Below are 19,738 nucleotides of genomic sequence, written 5' to 3'. Positions count from 1 at the left end.
CAGGTCTGCAGGTGTCTGTCTTTCTCTCCCCCTCTCTGTCTTCCCCTCCTCTCTCCATTTCTCTCTGTCCTATCCAACGATGATGACATCAATAACAACAACAATAACTACAACAATAAAACAACAGGGGCAACAAAAGGGAAAATAAATAATTTTTTTTAAATCCTGGTCTTGGGAGCTGAGTGGAGGCACACCTGGCTGAGTACACACACTGTCATGCAAAAGGACCTGGGTTCAAGCCCCCCCAGTCCCCACCTGCAGTGGGGGAAGTTTCACGAGTGGTGAAACAGTACTGCAAATATCTCTCTTTCTCACTCCCTCTCAATTTCTCTCTGTCCTATCACATAAAAAAAAAAAAGATAAGTAAATAAAGGCTTGATCTTTATAGACTTCTAATAAACAATTTCTAAAAATATAGCAGGTAGTACTTAAAAACATTATGTGTAAGAAAGACAATGGAGCCTGTGTACCCATTTTTAGGTCCTCCTTTTGAGACCATTTTTGGAAGCTTTCCAATTGCATCATGCCTTTTAAAAGACCCAAATAGTTTAACAGTACTTTCTGTTAAACTTTCCCTGGTGCAGAAGGCCACCTTCTGCATCCCATAAAGAATTCTGGTCCATACTTTCAAAGGGGAAAAAAAAAATGTTAGAGAAAGATAACCAGAGGGCTCTGAACTCTAATTCCATCAGGACCCAAAGAAAGAAGAGGAAAAAAGGAAGGACATTTAGAAGAAGTAATAGGTGTAAATGTGACTTTGAAAGGAAGAGAAGGACCATAGAGGGGAAAAATGGGTGAATAGATAGATAGATAGATATAAAAATAATAGTCAACCCATATCTGTGATCTTGGAATAACCACTGCAGTTTCCAATGGAGGGAATGGGGACACAGAATGCAACTGGTGGGAACAGTGTGGAATTATGTCCCTGTTACCTTATAATTTTGCAAATCAATACTAAATCACTTATAAAATTAAAAAGAAAAAAAGCACATTCACTTGTAAAAAGCACTGATTCATGACCAAGCTGATTAGAGCAACGGTGTCTTCAGGAAGAACAGGACTCTCGTCAATGGGCATTACTGGGCTTCCTTCTCCGTTCTCTCTCTAGATCTTTACTTGCCGAGGAAAGGAGTATGAGTAGCTGATGTCATTTTGAAAAGTCCCTGGGCAAATTTCATATCAGAAAAATGTGACTAGACAGATGGACTGACGTGCTCTTCTGATGGTGTAGCTGCACTGCATTTTAATGAGCTCCGAAAAACTTAGAATAACTCCCTGGTGAGTTCTGACCTGATATCAATAGTGAGGTTGGGGGGTTAATGCTCAGACTTCTGCTTGATTCCCACCAGGGCATGTCATAGGACTGTGCACACCACAGATTCATAGTCTCCTTTTTTCTTTGTGAGGTTAGAGAAAGCATCCGAGTTCACACTGAGGGGACTGTGTGGTGACACACCCAGTCGATCACACATATTACCAAGCTCAAGGTTGCTGGTTCAAGCCCCCTCTGCTCTTCTATGAAGAGGAAGTTCCACAAGCACTGAAACAGAGCTGCAGGTGTCTCTCTTTCTCCTTCTTTATCTCCCCTTTCTCTCTCAATGTCTCTCTGTCTATATCAAAAACAGAAAAGACAAAGGGGAAAAAATGCACTTATAGCTTTAACCTTTTCAAGTTCAACATCAATACAACCTGTGCCAATATATTGTCTGCTGGTTGGAGATGCCATTTTGTGGAGCAGGATTGCACAAAGAAAGTGAGAGTGGGGAGTTGGGCGGTAGGGAGTAAGGATCCCAGTTCAAGCCCCCACCCCCACTCCCCACCGGCAGGGGAAGTCGCTTCACAGGTGGTGAAGCAGGTCTGCAGGTGTCTATTTTTCTCTCCCCCTCTCTGTTTTTTCCCTCCTCTCCATTTCTCTCTGTCCTATCCAACAATGACATCAACAATAATAATAATAACCACAACAATGATAAAAAAGAAAAACGCAGCAAATGCTGGAGAGGGTGTGGGGTCAAAGGAACCCTCCTACACTGCTGATGGGAATGTAAATAGGTCCAACCTCTGTGGAGAACAGTCTGGAGAACTCTCAGAAGGCTAGAAATGGACCTACCCTATGATCCTGCAATTCCTCTCCTGGGGATATATCCTAAGGAACCCAACACATCCATCCAAAAAGATCTGTGTACACATATGTTCTTGGCAGCACAATTTGTAATAACCAAAACCTGGAAGCAACCCAGGTGTCCAACAACAGATGAGTGGCTGAGCAACTTGTGGTCTATATACACAATGGAATACTACTCAGCTATAAAAAATGGTGACTTCACTGTTTTCAGCCGATCTTGGATGGACCTTGAAAAATTCATGTTAAGTGAAATAAGTCAGAAACAGAAGGATGAATATGGGATGATCTCACTCTCAGGCAGAAGTTGAAACAACAAGATCAGAAAGAAAAAGAAAAAAAAACAAGTAGAACCTGAACTGGAATTGGCGTATCACACCAAAGTAAAAGACTCTGGGGTGGGGGTGGATGGATGGGTAGAATACAGGTCCAAGAAATCAATTGTATGTCTCAAAGTTTTTCAAAACACAAACTGAATCTTTTCAATATATAGGCTGTGTATTTGATATGCGGACTCTCTCAAAAGCCTAGACCAAGTAGATTAGAAGCATCCAATAGCACAGCTATATACAAGATACTGGGTACTGTACAGCAAACCATAACAAAAGGACTTTTCAAAGTTAACCCAATTACCAAATAATGTGATGATAACATTAACTATCGATTGTCTTTTTGAACCCTAAGACAGCAGGAACCTCACATCTCCACTATAGAACCCCTACTTCCCCCAAGTGGAACCCTTGGATAGGGCCCACTTTCCCGTATGCCTCTCCCAATCCATATCAAATAGTATTGCATCTGCCGATCACAACCTAACTAACGCAACGATTGCCACCGCAACATGCTTCACCTCAGACTGTGTCCAGAGACTTCACGTGTGGAATGACAACCCTTCAGCTTCATTACTCGGGTGAGACCTTTCCTTTTATAGTACACTCTAATTTCATCTCAGGTGGTTCACTTTCTAACAAAGTCCCAAAACGTAGATATACACCAGTTTCTGTGAGAGAGAGCTTATGTTCACACGTATCCATAAACTACTGCAAAATATATACCTGAAAGCAGAAGTACACTAGAGTTTGCAGTGAGTACCTCCCTAACACTTCCTCTCCACTATTCCAAGCTTTGGGTCCATGATTGCTCAACAAATTGTTTGGCTTTGTATGTTAAATCTTTTCAATCACCAGGTTCCAGATGCCATCAGGATGCTAGCCAGGCTTCCCTGGATTGAAGACCCTACCAATGTGTCCTGGAGCTCAGCTTCCCCAGAGACACACCTTACTAGGGAAAGAGAGAGGCAGACTGGGAGTATGGACCGACCAGTCAACACCCATGTTCAGCGGGGAAGCAATTACAGAAGCCAGACTCTCAATGACCCTGGGTCCATGCTCCCAGAGGGATAGAGAATGGGAAAGCTATCAGGGGAGGGGATGGGATATGGAGATTGGGTGGTGGGAATTGTGTGGAGTTGTACCCCTACTACTCTATGGTTTTGTTAATTAATCCTTTCTTAAATAAAAAAATTTAAAAACAAACAAACAAAAAAAGAATACAGGTTCAAGAAGGATGACAGAGGACCTAGTGGGGGTTGTATTGTTATATGGGAAACTGGGGAATGTTATGCATGTACAAACTATTGTATTTACTGTTGAATGTAAGACATTAATTCCCCAATAACGAAATAAAAAAAAAAAAAAACAAGGGCAACAAAGGGGAAAAATGGTCTCTAGGAGCAGTGGATTTGTGGTGCAGGCACCGAGCCCTGGCGATAACCCTGAGGCAAAAAGAAAGAAAGGAAGGAAGGAAGGAAGAAAGAGAGTGATCTGAAGTCAGAAGCTACAGCAACAGCCAGAAACGAACTTTGTCGAATGGGAACCCACTCTTACATCCTAGCTAACTGTCACCATGTACCTGTATGGCCCAAATGGTGCCAAGTCTGCAGAATTTCAAAAAAAAAAGAAAAGAAAAGAAGAGAAAGGAAAAGAAAAGAAAAGAAAAGGAAAGAAAAGAAAAGAAAAGAAAAGAAAAGAAAAGAAAAGAAAAGAAAAGAACCAGAGATTCTATTCTGCTTCTTAGTTAGTCTACTTGTGATCAATTGATCGACTTAGTTAGTGGGGCAAAAATATGCCACGCCATTTCTGCTTGGTTAACAAAGTGTTTTTATTCTGCTGTCATATGCATTTAATGGAAATCTAATATGTAGTTAGAACCATGTACTAGGCACTGGGAAAGCAAAAGTGAACAAGATCTGTCCTCTGTCCTCAAGATTGACGTATGTATATGGTATTACATCTAGTTTATTACATATGTTATTGACATATGTGATATGTAATACATAGCATATATTACATATATATATATATATATAATTAACTGTGAAGAATTTCATAGGTTTTAAATTCTTAAGAGAAGATTGGGAGCTGATTCTCACTATAGGATGCACACCTTACCCTCTAGGTCCTGGATTCAAACCCTGGGAACTCCGGTGGTGAAATGGTGTCTCTCTTCTCTGTCTCTCCTTTTCTCTTCCTTCTTCTGTCAATGAAAAATGAAAAATAATTAGATCCTGGAAGTCACTCAGTAACATTGTTCCTTGATTTCATTATCCCATGTGAAGATAACTTACAACTCAATGTTGGGACTCAATCATCATTTGTTTTTATTTTATTTTTATTTTGGTAAGTATCTTCTTTGTCATTCTGTAAGGAAATTGATTTGTCCCAGTGGTCTGTTTTGAAGTCCCTTTTCATTTGAGAGGAGTCCCTTGAATGGTAAAGTTCACTTAGGGAGCATTCTAGTTAAAATCTCCACCTACAACGGAAAGGAAACATTACAATAGCACCTTGGCAGTTTTTCTCCACCAAATCGAATTTTATAGACTTCCTAGTTCGGTGCTGTTAACTGGACTCTTGCATAATTTAAATCAAGCTCTTAATCTCAGCTATTCCATGCTGCCGTTGTTTTTATGAGGGCTGAACAGCAAATGCCGTATTCATTAATACCCCCTGGAAAATCACCTTAATAATATTTTTTAACATTTTTTTTGAAAGTACAAATGTCCCAGGATGCAAATAAAAACACGTGGGTCCCAGTCATTAGAGTTTTCATCAGAGCTCTTAAAAATCTATGTACCCAACTGCTTTGCAGAGGGGAAGAGACATCAGATCAAATGTGAGATTCTTTCTTCTTCAACGTAGTCATTCAATCTCAGACTCTGTCTCAACATGCCTGGACTGGGCTTTTATTGAAATGTCTACGGAACTTGCTGTCCTTCCTTTCAGATATGGTGGGACTTTGCTGTGTGGCCTTCCATTGCTCTCCGCAGTGACACTGGGGTGTGACACAAAGAAGGTTCTCAGACATCAGCACTACAGGCCCAGGGAGGGTACAAATACACAAGACAGATGGTGCATTGCTCAAAACAGAGACTGCATGGACTTAAACACGGCAGTCGATACACACTGGAGCTCAAAGCAAGGAGCTTTAGGGAGACTTTGTCTCCTTTGTACAGACTCCTCAGCCAACCCTTAGCAGGGAACGGGGCTCTCTGCCCTCTCCACCCAGCTACTCCCCATAGCAAACCCCTGCTCTCCTGTCCAGTGAGCAGGGAACTGTAGTTCACTCACATTAACTGCCCTGGTTGCAGAAATGCTGAGCAACATCTGAACTTTACCTACTAGAAGTTATAGGGGGCGGGGAGAATACCGGCAAAATAGCTCACCTGGATAGCTAGCTGCTTTGCCAGGTGCCTGACTCAGGTTCAAGCCCTGTCCCTACTGTGTTGAAAGAAGATTCAGTGCTGTGATATCTCTTTCTCTCTCTCTCTTTCTCTCTTTCTGAAAAAAAGTCACTCAGTGGTGCACCTGGTTAAGGACATACATTACAGTGCACAAGGACCCAGGTTCAAGCCCCTGGTCCCCACCTGCAGGGGGAAAGCTTCACGAGTGGTATAGCAGGGCTGCAGTTGTCTCTCTGTATCTCTCCCTCCCTATTTCCCACCCCCTCTCAATTTCTCTTTGTCTCTATCTAATAATAAGTAAATGAAAATATTTTGGGCGGAGGGAGATAGCATAATGGTTATGCAAACAGACTCTCATGCCTGAGGCTCCAAAGTCCCAGGTTCAATCCCCTGTACTACCATAAACCAGAGCTGAACAGTGCTCTGGTTAAAAAAAATAAAGAAAGAATGAAAGAAAGAGAGAAAGCGAGAAAGAAAGAAAGAAAGAAAGAGAGAAAGAAAGAAAATATTTTTTAAAGTCACCTCAGAGAGGTGAAACCCTAGAGGTGACTTCCCCACCCCCCAAAAAAAGAAGTTGTTTGGGCTATTTGTCACCAAGTTCCAAACCAAAGAGAAAAAAGACAGAGACAAGGGACAAGGGTTTTCACACTGTGCTCGTTCTCTGCTTTCACTAACAGATCCTCCCATGAACAACCACTCTCAAAACAGACGTTCACTGAATCCAAAAAAAAAAAAAAATTAAATGAACATATTACACAAAGCATTGATGGAACCCGATTTTGTGTCAAGTGCAAACCCATCTCCAGAGACACACACACACACACACACACACAAAATGAATGAATGAATGGGGAGCTTTCTAATCCCAATTCAATCACTGACTAATGATTCCTCCCCACTGAGTTGGTACACAGAGCAATCATTGACTGAACATTGATTGCACAGAGTGTAAAAGCTGCGAGGAAAGCAGCCCTGGAACTGTCACGGCAGCTTTGCACTGAGAAGCCTTCCATGCAGAGCTGAGTAGAGGTCAGTCTAGACCCAGTTCCTGTTACGGTGTGATGCAGTCTCCCTAGGACCCATGGCTCTAATCACTGGGTCATATTTGTTTTCACTGCTGCAGTACATTAATCTAGTTCATAACGGGGGTGGGGGGAACCCATCCTATTACATTAACCACAAATTTCTCCTGTTACCTGTCACGTAGGTTTATTTGTCCTGAAGATCTGCTTTGATGATAGATAATATAATATAACATAACATAATACAGTACAATATAATATGATATAATAATATAGTACAACATAACATGATATAATATAAAAATAATATATAATATGCTATATTATATTGTATTATACTATGCTATATTATATTTTATTATAGTATAGTATATTCATATTTTTTTAATATTTATTTATTCATTTTCCCTTTTTTTTGCCCTTGTTTGATTGTTACAATTGTTATTATTGATGTCTTCATTGTTGGATAGGACAGAGAGAAATGGAGAGAGGAGAGGGAGACAGAGAGGGGGAGAGACACCTGCAGGCCTGCTTCACCGCCTGTGAAGCAACCCCCCTACAGGTGGGGAGCCAGGGGCTTGAACCCGGAGCTTATGCCGGTCCTTGTGCTTTGCGCCACCTGCACTTAACCGCTGTGCTACCGCCCGACTCCCGGTATACTCATATTTGTTGGGGCTCAATAGCTGCATAGTTCCACAGCTCTCAGTGACCTTTTTTTTTTTTTAGCTACATTTATTGATTGGATAGAGACAGTCAGAAATTGAGAGGGGAGAGGGAGATAGAGACAGAAAGATACCAGCAGCCCTGCTTGCAAAGCTTTCCTCCTGCAGATGGGGACCCGGCGCTTGAACCTGGGTCCTCGTGCATTGTACCATGTGCACTCAACCAGGTGCGCTACCACCCGTCCCCAAGTGATAATTTCTAGATGAAAAAAATCGCTTTTTCTTTTTTTTTTTTCTTTAGGACAGAAACATTTTTTAAATATATTTATAAAATGGAAATGGAAACACTGACAAGACCATAGGATAAGAGGGGTACAATTCTGGAGTTGGGCAGTAGGGCAGCGGGTTAAGCGCAGGTGGTGCAAAGCGCAAGGAGTGGCTTAAGGATCCTGTTTCGAGCCCCCGGCTCTCCACCTGCAGTGGAGTCGCTGGGTGAAGCAGGCGGTGAAGCAGGTCTGCAGGTGTCTGTCTTCCTCTCCCCCTCTCTGTCTTCCCCTCCTCTCTCCATTTCTCTCTGTCCTATCCAACAACGACATCAATAACAACAATAATAATAACCACAAAAATAAAAAAAAAGGCAACAAAAGAGAAAATTTTAAAAAAAGAGGGGTACAATTCCCACCACCAGAAATCCGTATCCCCTCCCCTCCCCTGATAGCTTTCCTATTCTTTAACCCCATGGGAGTATGGACCCAAGGTCATTGTGGGGTGCAGAAGGTGGAAGGTCTGGCTTCTGTAACTGCTTCCCTGCTGAACAAGGGTATGGACAGGTTGATCCATACTCCCAGCCTGTGTTTTTCCCTAATGGGAGAGAGCTCTGGGGAAGTGAAGTTCCAGGACACATTGGTGGGGTCATCAGGACAGAAATTTTTTTTTTTTTTAATAAAATAAAATCGTAAACAAGAAATCAACTCTCAAGTTAGCAGAAAATAGAGAGCAGAGTGGACTACAGGATGGAGGAACTGAAGCTGTAATTGGATGTGTGATGTGTTGACCTGAGACAGGAGAGAAAGAGTTCTGGAGTAGGTTGTGGCTGTTTCTGCTGGGAGAGAAGCCTCAGGAAGTCCAGGGTGAGGCTTCTGTAGAAACACTGAACACTCCTGTTTTTAAAGGATAATACTTGGGAGTCAGGCGGCAGCGCAGCAGGTTAAGTGCAGGTGGTGCTAAGCCCAAGGACCGGCATAAGGATCCCGGTTCGAGCCCCCGGCTCCCCGCCTACAGGGGAGTCGCTTCACAGGCGGTGAAGCAGGTCTGCAGGTGTCTGTCTTTCTCTCGCCATCTCTGTCTATCCCTCCTTTCTCTGTTTCTTTCTGTCCTACCCAACAACATCAATAACAACAACAATAATAACTACAACAATAAAACAACAAAGGGGAATAAATAAATATTTAAAAATAAAATAAAATAAAATGGGCTGGGCGTTAGCGCTGTGGGTTAAGCGCAAGTGGCACAAAACGCAGGGACCAGCATATGGATCCCGGTTTGAGCCCCTGGCTTTGCACTTGTGTGGGGGGGTCGCTTCGCAGGCGGTGAAGCAGGTCTGTAGATGTCTGTCTTCCTCTCCTCTCTCTGTCTTCCCCTCCTCTCTCCATTTCTCTCTGCCCTATCCAACAACAACAGCTATAACAACTACAACAAGGGCAAAAAAAGTGGAAAAAATGGCCTCCAGGCGCAGTGGAATAGTACTGAGCCCCAGTGATAACCCTGGAAGCAAAAAAAATAAATAAAATGAAATGAAATGAAATAAAATAAAATAACAAAAATTAAGTTAAATTAAATTAAAAGGGTAGCAGTCCTGTCGGTGGGGATAGAAACTGGTTCAGCCCCTTTGGAAACCAGTATGGAAGCATGCTTAAACAAATAAAACTGGAATGATGTTGTGTTCCTGCAATCCCACACCTGGGCTTTAATAACGCAGAGAAACATAAGTACCCCTATGTTCATAGCAGCTGGATTCACAACAGCCCAGGGCTAGAAGCAACTGAAATGGCCATCGACAGACAACTGGATAAAGAAGTTACAGGAGTGGTCCGGGAGGTGGTGTAGTGAATAAGGCATTAGACTCTCAAGCATCCTGAGTTCGATCCCGGAAGCACATGTACCAGAGTGAGTGATATGTGATTCTCTTTCTCTCTCTCTTTCTCTCTCTCTCTCCTACCTTCCTCATTAATAAATAAATACAATATTTTTTTAAAAAGTCTTCCCCTCCTCTCCCCTTTTCTCTCTATCTTTTCCAACAATGATGACATCAATAACAACAATAAAAATACAACAAGGGCAACAAAAGGGAAAATTTTAAAAAATTTTAAAAATTATTAAAAAAAAATTTTTTTTAAGTTGTAGGGCATGTCTTCAGTGGAGTAGTACTCACACTGCACTTTCAAAAGGTGGCTTTATGTCCTTCAGGACAAAATGGACGGGACGGGAGGTGATTATAGTCATCGAGATAAATAAGGAACTGAAAGACACTTACCGGATGGTTTCCCTCATCTGTGAATATACACAGTTGAAATACATGAACTAGCAAAAAATTAAAAAAAAAAGTGACTGAAATGCCTCCAAGACTTTGTGAGAATTATGGTGGTTACTGTGGCGGTAGTATGGGCAGGATTACAGAACTTTTGGTGGTGGGTAGTGTGTGGAACTATACCCCTGAAATCTTATAATATTGTACACCATGATTAAATTAATAATTAAAAAAATAAAATAAGAGGAACTTCCCCAGAGCACTGTCTCACTAGGGAAAGAAACAGGCTGGGGGTATGGATCAACCTACCAACGCCCATGTCTAGCAGAAAAGCAATTACAGAAGCCAGACCTTCCACCTTCTGTACCCCATAATGATCCTGGGTTCATACTCCCAAAAGGATAAAGACAAGGGAAACTATCAAGGGAGGGAAGGGGTTTAGGGAGTTCTGGTGGTGGGAACTGTGTGGAATTATACTCCTCTTATCCCACAATTTTGTCCATCATTGTTAAGTCGCTAATAAAAAAATTTTTTAAAGTTAAAAAAAGGGGGGGAGTAAAACACATATCCCTCCCCCCTCAAAAAAAATGGTGAGGAGACCCTAAGAATGTAGCCAGGGAAACAGTTCAGCAGGTAGACCAAGTTACTGGCATGTCCCAGCCTCCCTGTTCAACCCCTAGTGCAGATGTGCGGAAGTGAAACCCTGGCTTCTCTCCCTGTCCATGGGACACATTCTACCTCAAACAAATAAATAAAGCAAATCCTCTTTATGAAGAACTAAGTACAGGGCTGGGGTGACAGCATAATGGTTATGCAGAGGACTCTGGTGCCAGAGACTCTGAAGTCCCAGGTTCAATCTCCAGCACCGCCAAAAACCAGAGCTGAGCAATGCTCTGGTCTTTCTCTCTGTGTCTTTTTCTCTGTATCTCTCTCTCTCTCCTCATTAAAATAAATAAAAATTATATTTAAAAGAGATATTGGGAGTCAGGCGGTAGCACAGCAGGCTAAGTGCAGGCGGTGCAAAGCCCAAGGACCAGTGTAAGAATCTCAGTTTGAGCTCCCGGCTCCCCACCTGCAGGGGAGTCGCTTCACAAGTAGTGAAGCAGGTCTGCAGGTGTCTCTCTTTCCCCCTCTCTGTCTTCCCCTCCTCTCTCCATTTCTCTCTGTCCTATCCAACAACGATGACAACAATAAAAAACAAGGGCAACAAAATGAAATAAATAAATATAAAAAAGATATTAAAAAAAGCAAACTAAGTACATAAACCAATAGGATCCAGCAGATACCTGACTGGGTAGAAGGCGCACTTTCTCGCTTGAGCCCTTGGCCAGACAGGGAAACATGGGAGCTTCTCAGGAGGGGCAGCTGTCGTGCTGTCTCTTCACTGCTCTCTGTCTCTCATCCTGTATCTGGAAACAAGAGAGAGAGTCCACAAGGAGCCATGTAATCATGCAGCAAAGAGTCCCAGATAAGCCCTCGTAGCAATAAACAAGTAAAGAAGACATATTCAGACTGGGAGACACACAAGGAAGGGTCTGTGAACAGGGAGGTCAGGGAGGCTGAAACCTATAGCCAGAAACACATTCTAAATGCCCAAGCTCTCCAAAAACAAAAGTGGTGTGTGTGTGTGTGTGTGTGTGTGTGTGTGTGTGTGTGTGTGTGTGTGTGTGTGTTACAGGGATGGGAGAGAAAGAGAGAATGAAAGACCACAGCACTGAAACTTTCTTCAATTCAGTGTAGGCCTAGCTTGGACCTGGATCACACACATGGCAAAGTAATGCATTAGACCCTACTGAGGTTAGAGCCTGGCCCCTGTCACATTTGGCACTATGGTCTATTCTACCCTCTCTTGGTCTGTCTCTATTTGAAAAGAAAAGGGGAAAGGGTAAGAAAGAGAGAGAGAGGAGGGAGAGAGGGAAGGAAGGAAGGAAGGAAGGAAGGAAGGAAGGGAGGGAGGGAGGGAGGAAGGAAGGAAGGAAGGAAGGAAGGAGATGATGAGGGTGGGGGCAGATAGCATAATGATTATGCAAAGAGACTCTCATGCCAGAGGCTCCAAAGTCCCAAATTCAATCTCTCACACCATCATAAACCAGAGCTGAGCAGTGCTATGATTAAAAAGAGTGAGAAAAGGGAGTCGGGCGGTGGCGCAGCGGGTTAAGCGCACGTGGCGCAAATCGCCAGGACCTGCGTAAGGATCCCAGTTCGAGCCCCCGGCTCCCCACCTGCAGGGGAGTCGCTTCACAAGCGGTGAAGCAGGTCTGCAGGTGTCTGTCTTTCTCTCCCCCTCTCTGTCTTCCCCTCCTCTCTCCATTTCTCTCTGTCCTATCCAACAACAACGACATTAATAATAGTGAGAAAAAGAGAGAAGGAACATGTAATTAGGAGAAAGAACCCAAGTTATCATTACTGGCAGAACAGAAAATCTACTCAGAGAAAGGCACCAGTCAATAGCAAAACAAAAACTAAAAATGTATGAAGTGAAATTCTCTTCAGCAAGGTTATAACGTTTTAATGTTTATGGATTTTTTTTATTCTAATGAGAGAGAGATATACAGAGAGGAAAACCAGAGGTCTGGCTTGTGGTTGTGCTAGGGACTAAACCTGGGACCTTAGAGATTTAAGCATGAAAATCTTTTTGCATGGCCATTATGCTGTCTCCTTAGTTCTAGGGGTTTTTTTAATGTATTTATTTATTTTATGAGAGAGACACCGCATTGCCATTCTGTCACATGTAATGCTGGGGGCTGAACCCAGGCAGGGCTTCATTTCACTTACCCACTGAGCCAACTCTTCTGATGTCAAATTTATAAAATTCAGAAGAAAAAAAATGGTATTCAAAATGACATTTGAGACTATTTTGAGAAATTACATGAATTAGTCATAACCTTCGAGAAGCTTATATGAAAGGTAAATAAGTCATATTTTATTGCTACATGAAAACAAATCAATATTAAAAGACTGAAAATCCCCTTATACTCATGTACAAGAAAGTTATATGAAATAATTAGCTGCATCATTTGATATGAAGGCGTATTCTTTTTTTTTAATATTTATTTATCGTTGGATAGAGACAGAGAAATTGAGAGGGGAAGGGAGATAGAGAGAGAGAGAGACAGAGAGACAACTACAGCACTGCTTCACCACTCATGAGGTTTTCCCCCCAGCAGGTAAGGACCAGGGGGTTGAACCTGGATCCTTGGGCACTGTAATGTGTGCGCTCAATGAGGTGCACCACCATCTGGCCTCCTGAAAGTATATCCTTAAGTTAAAATAATTAAAAGGAGGAGTTGGACAAAGGAAGTGAAGGAAACAAAAAAGATAATCCTTTTTTTTTTTCAAAAAGGAAAATATATATATAGGGAAATGCCCAATAATGTACAACAATTTAGGAGAAAATGTTTTATTGAATAGACTGCCATACAGACCAAAGTTAGTTTCAGACTGAGAGATTTAACTTTCTAAATAAACATGGTCAAAATAGCACTAGTAAGAAGAAAAACAGTATAAACTTCATGAGTGATGAAGCAGGTCTGTAGGTGTATCTCTATCAAGCAGGTCTGTAGGTGTATTCTCCTCTATCTCCCCTCCCCTCTCAATTGCTTTCTGTCCTGTCAAATAACATAGAAAAGAAGAAGAAAAAAAAGCAGGAAAAAAATGCCCATCAGGAGTGGTCTATTCATAGTGCTGGCACTGAGCCCCAGAGATAAGCTTGGTGGTAATTTAAAAAGTAAATAAATAAATTTATAATATATATAACATATATACACATCAGTGTTTATCTGACCAACGGATATGCAATCTTCTCTAAACACATAAGCAGAGGAAGGAAATTTTCTTAAGTTTATGTATTTAAATCCATAAGTATATGTATTAAGCTCATTAACAATTAAAAATCAAATAATAAAATGAAAAATGTTTGCCGTGTGTGATAGTAAAATGCTTACAAAACAATAGGCAAAGGACTTGGATAACTAAAGGGGAAAACTCCCCACAGAACCACAGAGCAAAGTTAAGTAAATACAAACAAAAACAAGCAGACAAACCACATACAACACAAGACAAACAGCCAGGAAGCATGGAAGAAGGAAGCCAGCTTTGGGGTCTGGGCAGTTAAACACACACATTATCATGCTCCAGGGTCTGGGTTTGAGCCCCCAGCTCTCTAGCTTCCTAACTGTGGGGGGTGAGGGGGGAGCTTCACAAATGGTGCAGATGTGTCTTTCTCCTTCTCTACCTCCCTGTCACCTCTCAGCTTCTTTCTATCCTATCCAATAAAATAGATGAAAAAAGAAAAGAAAAGGAAGAAGGGGAAGTCGGGCGGTAGTGTGGCGGGTTAAGCACATGTGGCAAGAAGCACAAGGACCTGCGTAAGGATCCCAGTTCGAGCCCCCGGCTCCCCACCTGCAGGGGAGTTGCTTCACAAGCGGTGAAGCAGGTCTGCAGGCGTCTGTCTTTCTCTCCTCCTCTCTGTCTTCCCCTCCTCTCTCCATTTCTCTCTGTCCTAGCCAACAACGATGACATCATCAACAACAACAATAAAAACAACAAGGGCAACAAAAGGGTAAATAAATATAAAGAAATTTTAAAAAGGAAAGAAGGAAGGAAGGAAGGAAGGAAGGAAGGAAGGAAGGAAGGAAGGAAGGAAGGAAGGAAGGAAAAAAAGAAAGAAATGGCAGCTGGGAGTGGTGGATTCCTAGTGCGGACACAGAGCCCCAGCATTAACCCTGGTGGCAATGTAAGAAAGGAAGGGAGGGAGGACAAAATGCTAAGTCTTTAATTTTTTTTACCTTCGATTGGGCCAAATTAATAGTTGGTTTGTGGACTCTGAATTCCTAGAAGGCAACTCTGTGGAAACACCATCCCGATTCTGTGGAAACACAGTCCCGCCAAAAAAAAAAAAGCCCTTCACTCAGAAACTTCCCTTGTGGAAATTGCCAGAAGAAATGGGCTGCACCACACAAACATTGTATACAAAGGCAGAAAGGTGCGAAGGACAAAATGGAGGAGGAGAGGTCAAGAAGTTCATGACCCTCACAGGTAAGAAACTGGGACACAAACATAGAAGACTTATCTTATAAACTAACAAAGGACAGCAGAAATAACTCTATGGCTCAGCAACACCACACACACACACACACACACACACACACACACACACACACAGTTTCCAGACTGGAAGGGTCAGGAGTCAGTGTGAGAGAAAAAATGGTGCAGGAACTCTGATGGTGAGTGTAATGAGGCTTATCATTAAGGACGGGGAAGGACAGAACTGGACTTTGAAATTTTAAATAACACTCAGTCCAGGAGATAGCACCGCAGCAGAGTCGCAGGCCTGAGTGACACCTCTAAGATGGGGTTTAGTTCCATTCACCACCAACATGCCAGAACTGAGGACATTCTCTGTCTTTCTCATTCTCCACCTCCCACTCTCTTATAAAAGTAAAGAAGACAAATTGACAAATAAGCCCGCCTTTAATAATTAAAGAGTATTATTAGTCAACATTAACCGGTAAGAATTTTTCTAAGAGAAGTAAACTGAAGTTGAGGAGACAGTGTAATGGTTATACAGAAGGCTCTAATGCCTGAGGCTCTGAAGTCCCAGGTTCAGTCTCCAGCACTACCAGAAGCCAGAGCTGAGCAGTGTTCTGGTTTCTCGCTATCTCTCTCTCATTCTCTCTGTATCTTTCTCACTGTGTGTGTCTCTCTCTAAAATGAAATATTTTAAAAGATAAATAAAGTGAATGAATCAAGTGTCACAATTTAACTACAGAAGGAGATGTTGTGACTTGCCAGGTGCAAGACTCAGTCAAATTTCAAGAGAACATTAAAGCTCTCAGTTGTTTTTTGTTTGTTTACCAGAACACAGGCTCAACTCTAGTTTATAATGGTGGGGGAAGGGGCGGGGATTGAACCTGGGATTTCAGAGCCTCAGGCATGAGAGTCTGTTTGTATAACCATTATGCTATCTAGCCCTGCCCTCCTTTCTCTTAACATATTTTATTTTAATGAGACAGAGAGGTACAGAGAGAGACCAGAGCACTTCTCGGCTCTGGTTAATGGTGTGCTGTGAAGGATTCAACCAGACTTTAGAGCCTGAGGCATGAAAGTTTGTTTTGTTTTGTTTTGTTTGCATAACCATTATTATGCTATCTCTCCTGCCCTCAGTCTTCTTTTTCAAACACACAGTTGCCTGCAGGTAAAAAGAAACTAAAAAGAAAAAAGATAGGATAAAGGCCTATCAAATTGTTGGCAGTAGTTTTTAGCAGTGGGACTAGTAGCAATGTGTTTTTACTTTTTCTTTGAAGCTTTTTTTTTTTTTTGCCTCCAGGATTATCGCTGGTCTTGGTACCTGCACTACAAATCCACTGCTCCTGAAGGCCATTTATTTCGCTTTTGTTGCCCTTGTTGTTTATCATTGTTATTGTTATTATTGTTGTTGTTATTGCTGTTGTTGTTGGATAGAACAGAGAGAAACTGAGAGAGGAGGGGAAGACAGAGAGGGGGAGAGGAAGATAGACACCTGCAGACCTGCTTCACTGCCCGTGAAGTGACTCCCCTGCAGGTGGGGAGCCGGGGGCTCGAACTGGGATCCTTACGCTGGTTCTTGAGTTTCATGCCATGTGCTCTTATCCTGCTGCGTTACCACCCTCCCCAGCCCAGTCCCCTTTAAAGTTTTTTTTTTTTTAATGAAGACAAAACGATGTGTCCCTGTGTGTTTAAATTCTAGCTTTCTGGAAGCTTAAGAAAACCTGCCAGGAGCATGGTGCTGGAGAATCGAGAGAAAGCCAACCTCTTTGCCTTCGCAAACCTGTGAGTTATTCTTATTCTGGCTCATTATTATCATTTTTTTCATCCATATGCTTCAGGTCGGGGGCCTGTGGGTCAGCGAGGTTATTAATAAACATCGCCTCTGTCTCTTTGGGCCCCATCCTGCCTGCCTCCTTGCCTACCGCCCTGCTTTTCATTACACTTCATTTTCTCACTGACACTCTACCCCTTCTTCGTAATCCAAGGACTCCCTGGCCTTCATTTCTGGGCTCGGCTTCTGGGACTATTCCCATCAGTTTTGCTAGTGTGGTCCTTGATCCGGTCACATTTTCCCAGGGTCTTGTAACTCAAGAGGGTGCATTTGGTATCTTATATGGAGTCCATTGCAGGAGATGTGATGCTATAAGGGGACTTGCTGAGAAGGAAGAGGAGGAAGAAGAGGAAGAGGAGGAGGAGGAAGTGGAGGAGGAGGGTGGGCAAGCCAGGACAGAGCAGGGGGTGGGGAGAGCTTTGTCATCTGAAAGAGAATCTCTGGTGAGATGCACTGGGTCACAGAATCAGAGAACATTTGAGGGGGAAAAAAATGAGAGAAAATTCAAGAAAGGAAGCAAGGAGGGAAGGCAGTTTGGAGATGTATTATTTGCTCTGTTGGCTTTAAGAAGACATAAGGAGGGGCTGGACTGTGGTATACTTGGTACACTTGATTGAGTGTGCCTGTTACCATGTGTAAGGACCTGAGTTCAAGTCCCCCAATTCCCCACCTGCAAGGGAGAAGGTTTCAGGAATGGTGAAACAGTGCTGCAGGTCTCTCTCTCTCTCTCTCTCTCTCTCTGTATCTAATAACATTTTAAAAATAAAATAAAGATGAGGAGTATAACCATACTGTAGTCTATCAGCCCCCAATAAACAAGGGAAGGGGGATAAGATGACTAAAGAGACTTTGGGTTGATCAAGTTTGTCTGGAAGTGTTTGCACTGAGCTTATTTTGCTTTTAAAGCTTGATTTAACACCTACATTTGCATTGATACATAGTTTCTAAAGGTCTTGAAACTTTACATCAGGCTCAACCTGACGCTATTGACTGGCTACAGAAGAAGGGCAAACGCTAGAAGAAGAAGAAGAAGAAGAAGAAGAAGAAGAAGAAGAAGAAGAAGAAGAAGAAAGGAAGAGAAATGGAGAAACATACAGAGAGAAATACCAGAGCCTTGATCAGCTGCGACTTGTGATGGTGCTGGGAAATAAACCTAGGACCTCAAAACCTTGGGCATAAAAGTCCTTCAGGGGGAGGGGACACCCCCCAAAAAAAAGCTTTCAGAGGGGAGTCGGGCTGTAGCACATTAAAGGATCCCGGTTCGAGCCCCCGGCTCCCCACCTATAGGGGGGTCGCTTCACAAGTGGTGAAGCAGGTCTGCAGGTGTCTCTCTTTCTCTTCACCTGTCTTCCTCTCCTTTCTCCATTTCTCTCTGTCCTATCCAACAGTGATGACAACAATAATAACTAAAACAATAAAACAACAAGGGCAACAAAGGGGAATTAATAAATTAAATAAATATATAAAAAAGAAGGAAAGGTCTTTCAGAACCATTGCATCATCTCCTCAGCCCAATTTTCCATTTCGGGGCTGGGTGGTGGTTCACCTGGTTGAGCACACATGTTGCAGTGCTCAAGGACCTGAGTTCAAGTCCCCAGTCCCTACTGTAGGGGGAAACTTTGCAAGTGGTGAAGTAGTGCTGCAGGTGTCTCTCTGTCTCTCTGTCTCCCCCTTCCTCTCAACTTCTGGCTGTCTCTATCTAATAAATATATCATCATAATAAAAAATTTTAATTAAAATTAAAAATACTGCCATTTGAGTTATCACTGGGGCTTAGTGGTGCAAGACTCTGTCATTCCCAGAAACCATTCTTTTTTCTTTCTTTCTTTCTTTCTTTTTCCCGTCTTTCTTTTTTTTAAATAGAGATGAAAGAGAGAGAGAAAAGATAGAGAGACAAAGAGAAGGAGAGACACTGCTGCTTTCCTCCACTGCTTGGGAAGCTTCCCCACTACAGACATTTCCATGTGGTGATAGGGGGCTTGAACTCTTATCCTTGAGGATGCTAAATTGTGGTGTCTCCCACTGGAAGCCACTTCCTGGTCCCTGCTGATTTTTTTTTTTAATAATACAAATACAAATGGCCTTATTGGACTCACCACTACCTAAGTCCACCACACCCACTCTTCAAAGTTCCTGGACCTCATCAAGAATCCTGTTCCCCCTTTTGTTCCCCACCATCAACATTTTCTCTCTTTCTTTCTCTCTTCCTTTATCTCTTTTTACATTTTTTTATTATCTTTATTTCTTTATTGGATAGAGACTGTCAGAATTCAAGAGAGAAGGAGGAGATAGAGAGGGAGAGAGACAGAGAGACACCTACAGCCCTGCTTCACCACTTGTGAAGCTTTCCCCCTGTAGGTGGGGACTGGGGACTCGAACCTGGGTCCTTGCGCAGTGTAACATGTGCACTCGACCAGGTGTGTCACTACCTGCCCTACCCCCCCTTATCTCTTTCTTTCTTAATTTATTTATGAGCTAGAGAAGAGAACCAGAGCATGGCACATACAATGTCAGAGTTTGAACTCAGGACCTCCTGCTTGAGAGTTTAATACTTTATCCACTGTGCCACTGAGTCACCACTGTCAACATTGTCCAACTGCAAACCTTTTTTTAAATTAATTAATTTATTTTCCCTTTTGTTGCCCTTGTTGTTTTTCATTGTTGTTGTAGTTATTGTTATTGATGCCGTCGTTGTTGGATAGGACAGAGAGAAATGGAGAGAGGAGGGGAAGACAGAGAGGGAGAAAAAGATAGACACCTACAGACCTGCTTCACCGCCTGAGAAGCGACCCCCCTGCAGGTGGGAA

General features: G+C 42.5%; 1 long non-coding RNA gene across 1 annotated transcript in view; it reads right to left on the bottom strand.

The window, feature by feature from the left end:
- LOC132534859 (uncharacterized) overlaps positions 1-19,738 on the bottom strand; it is a 538,114-nt gene that overhangs the window by 483,637 nt on the left and 34,739 nt on the right. Inside the window, exons 4-6 of the long non-coding RNA XR_009546598.1 lie at positions 11,359-11,481; positions 4,749-4,933; positions 4,573-4,657 (exon numbers count right to left, since the gene is read on the bottom strand). This is a non-coding gene — a long non-coding RNA (uncharacterized LOC132534859). The remainder of the gene's footprint in view (positions 1-4,572; positions 4,658-4,748; positions 4,934-11,358; positions 11,482-19,738) is intronic.

Source organism: Erinaceus europaeus, chromosome 20 (assembly GCF_950295315.1).
Source record: "Erinaceus europaeus chromosome 20, mEriEur2.1, whole genome shotgun sequence".
Lineage (NCBI taxonomy): Eukaryota > Metazoa > Chordata > Mammalia > Eulipotyphla > Erinaceidae > Erinaceus > Erinaceus europaeus.
This window is presented reverse-complemented; position numbering and strand designations above follow the sequence as displayed.